Raw genomic sequence first — 4,390 nt, forward strand, 5'->3', positions numbered from 1 at the left:
TGCAAAATAAAAATGATTTCAATTGTAGTATCTAAAGGATACTATTTAACCAGATTTTGGCCGATTTCTGGGCCACTATGCTTCAGAAACTTGGGGAATCAACTTGCGCAAGCACAGTCATGCATGGTTCAGTCCTTGATTCATAGTGCTGTTCCTGGTACCAGAAAAAAGAAAGGCGGAATGGGGGCTGCTTTCTTTTTTGATGGCAGCAAATAAGAAACTTAATTTGCAATGATGGACACGAGGTCTGCCCAATTATGTGGACTGGATATCCTGTCCAATCAAGAGGTGGAAGCAGGGCCAGCCTTAGGGTTGTGCGAGCTGTGCGGCCGCACAGGGCACCATGGGAGCAGGGGGCGCCATGCAGTCCAACATAGTTTACACATGGCCTGTCGGGATTATTAAAAAAAAAAAAAAAACAGCAATGTTGCGGCGGGGCGGAGCTTACCATGTGGCAGGGCGGAGCTAAAAGTGCCGGCTAACTGCTGCAGGGGAAGCAGGAAGGAGTCCCTACTTCCCCAACAACCAGTCTCCTTGAGCTGCACTGCCTCCACTCCTCCATAATGAACAGAGGTAACTGTGTGGTTGTCTACCTGTGTGTTTGACTGTCTGCCTGTGTGTTTGACTGTCTGCCTGTGTGTGTCTATGTGACTGCCTGTCTGTGTGTGTGGCTGTCTGTGTTTTTGACTGTCTGCCTGTGTGTGACTATGTTACTGTCTGCCTGTGTATGTGTGTGATTGCCTGCCTGTGTGTGTGTGTGTGTGTGCGTGTGTGACTGTCTGCCTGTGTGTAACTGTCTGCCTGTGTGTGTTTGTGTGGCTGTGTGTGTGTGTGTGTGTGTGTGTGGATGTTTTCCTGTGTGTGTATGGCTGTCTGCCTCTGTGTGTGTGTGTGGCTGTCTGTGTGTTTGACTGTCTGCCTGTGTATGACTATGTGACTTTCTGCCTGTGTCTGTGTGTATGACTGTCTGTCTGTGTGTGTGTGTGACTGTCTGCCTGTGTGTGTGGCTGTCTCTCTGTGTGTTTGACTGTATGTCTGTGTGTGTCTATGTGCCTGTATGCCTGTGTGTGTGTGTGTGTGTATGACTGTCTGCCTGTGTGTAACTGTCTGCCTGTGTGTGTTTGTGTAGCTGTCTGCCTGTGTGTGTGTGGATGTCTTCCTGTGTGTGTGTGTGTGTCTGTCTTCCTCTATGTGTGTGTGTGTGTGACTGTCTGCATGTAAGTATGTGTGTGTAAGATTGTATGTGTGGCTGTGTGTGTGGGGCTGCATGCCTGTAATTGTGTGTTACTGCCTGTACCTGTGTATGTGACTATCTGCCTGCGACTGTGTGCATGTGGGGGATATGACAGTGTATATGTGGGACTGTCTACACATAATTCTGCAAAAATATACACCTGCATTCACATATAGGCCTAAATGCATATTTTTATTTGAATGAAATACCCATCACACACAGCCAATAAACCCAGCACAAATATCACATACAACCAATACATGCATATCACACACAGTTAATACACCCATTACAAATATCACACACAGCCAACACATAGCATACATATCACACACAGTCATCACACCTATCACATACACAGACAACACAAACATGACATCATATTATAGTGAGATGTATTACAGTCACATTACTCTGTGTTTTATAGTTAGGGAGCTCAGTGATACACTAATAGACACATAACTTAGAGTTGTATTGTTGTGTAGTGTATGATCTTGTCACAGAGCTCCACATTACTGGGGGTTTTATTGTTGTGGAGCTCTGTGATAAATGGAGAAGTAGCAAATTACTACACATTTTTATTGCAAAGAGGTCAAGGTAAATAAGTATAATTCAGAGATCCAAAGCAAAAACACTCACAGTATTATGTGACATACTTAGTCTGCTCCTCTGTAATGTAGGGGAGCCAGTCTGGCACTTCTGGCCTGCACTTCTGTTGGCTGCAGACCATAAGTAGCTGTCTTCCTAGCTCAGGATAATCAGAGCGCTGCCGCAGATTACCTGCAAGTCCCTGAACTTGCTAGACAATTACGCATGGTCTGTACCTAGTGGAGGGGCAGACCAGATTCAGATCAGCATTCCAACTAGGTAACAACAGGAAAAGAGGAATGAATATTTATTTTTAAATTATTATTAATTTAATAAAGCCCCTATACAATCACTACACTCCTATACACACACACTATAAATGGATGAAGGGAGGGTGGGGGGAGGGGGAGGGGGGCGCTGTATAGATTTTTTGCACAGGGCACCTAAAGGCCTAAGGCCGGCCCTGTGTGGAAGATTAAGATGTTAGATACTGATTTTATTCACAGATAAAGTGACAACTGACCAATAGAGGGAAAAAGGTGGGGGAGTACAGCAATCTATACTTCTAAGTAAGTTCTTCCAGAAACCATGACTGCAGCTGTTTAAGGTAGACAGACCAGTAGTGATACACTGTGTTTTACATTTACTGTGCCTGTGTGGGAGAAAGAGATAGCCTGTGACACTGATTCTGCTTTGAGACTAGCCTTAGCTTAGTATATATTAGCTACTGCCAGGGAAACAACTGTGAGTGGGAGATAGGAGATTAAAATTTGCCATTGTTCTTAGTGTGAGGTTCCAAATATACTGTTGTTAAATGTTTTGTTTTTTTTTTCTTCATTCTTGGGAGAAAGACAATCCTTCTTTTGGGGGATGTGTTTGGAGAAAGAAAAAAAAAGTTATTCTTGTCTGGCCTGGGCCATTGATTCTAGTTTGAGACTAAGTATGTAGCTACTGCCAGGGGTACATAAAATAACTTGAGTGGGAAATTAGACATTGATATTTTAAGTGTCTGGAAAAAGAAAATGCTACTTTTTTCTGAGTGTGTAAAGTCCAGTGTGTGTTATGCAAGTACGCAAGCACTGTGCAGTGTTTCTTAATGTCAAGCGCAATAACGGTATAGTAGTATATCCACCAAGTACCAACCCATTTTGTGCCACACATACACACCTATTTTACTGAATAAAGTTGTGTTCATTTACACAGTACTCAATCATTGCAATACCTAATTTATTGTAAAAGGAAAACAAACCCATCATCATCAATGTCACGTACAAATCCCAGAACAAAGTTAATGACAAATGTACGAATTTTAACAACGACACAAAATGATATGCTAAGATTCTGGCTAATTGGTTAGCAAAGATTATCCCCTTTATGATTGATAGAGATCAAGTCAGATTTGTACATGGTAGACAAGCCCCAGATGGAACCATGCGATTCATCAACTTCTTTAGATGCAGAGAAGGCGTTCGATAGGATCCACTGGGGCTATCTGAGAAATGTTATGGAAACATTTAATATTCCTACATCATTTATTTTGGCTGTATTTGCTTTGTATGGTCATCCCACAGCAAGGGCCTCTGCATCTGGTTTCCTATCTGATATTTTTCTTTTGAAAAATGGGACAAGGCAGGGGTGTCCATTATCCCCCTTGCTATTTGTGTTTGCCATGGAACCCCTAACAGAAATAATTAGGAAAACACCGGAAATTAAAGGCATTAATATTGGTGATACAAGTCACAAGATAGGACTATTGGCAGATGACATCATACTGTCACTAAAGAAGCCAATCAAATTCATAACACCCCTTAATATTATCTTAAACGAGTTTGGAGAAATTTCATATTAAAAACTCAATACTCATAAAACCCAAACACTCCCATTTAATATTCCGTGGTTCGATTTGGATAGACTGAAAGAAGAATATCTTTTTGAATGGAGAGATTCATATATTTAATATTTAGACATACATTTATGCACAAATTTGTCTAAAATGCATGACCAAAATTTTAAAAAAGCATGGCCTGGCTTAGAAAAAGAGATGGAAAGGTGGTGCTGTCTGGAGTTATCGTTGATGGGCAGATTGACATCTATTAAGATGACTATTCTGCCCTAGATATTATACTACATTAGAACAATTATTTTGTCCATTCCATTGTCCTTTTTTAACAAGATAGACTCGACATTGATCAAATACATCTGGAATAATAAACCGAGTAGGATTAAGTTGATAACTATGCAACATTTAAAGGTGAACGGGGGTCTTGGTGTCCTAGATTTTAGGAAGTATTATAATGCTGCTAATGCAGCTTCTGCTTTTAAAATTAACATGGATCATAACAGGGCGAGGTGGCTAGAAATGGAAGCAGAAAAGCTTCAACCATATTCTATTAAAGAACTGCTATGGCTGCCTTTAAATGGATGCCCTAAAGCTAAACACATGTTTCCTTCAACCAAGATTACACTCAAGGCGCGGGATATTATATTTAGTAGTGTTAGACCATCCTCCAGTTTATCACGAGCAATGCAATTATCCATTCTAAATTATTACTTACCCCCTCTAGAGCT

The sequence above is a fragment of the Pelobates fuscus genome, chromosome 1 (assembly GCF_036172605.1).
Source record: "Pelobates fuscus isolate aPelFus1 chromosome 1, aPelFus1.pri, whole genome shotgun sequence".
Lineage (NCBI taxonomy): Eukaryota > Metazoa > Chordata > Amphibia > Anura > Pelobatidae > Pelobates > Pelobates fuscus.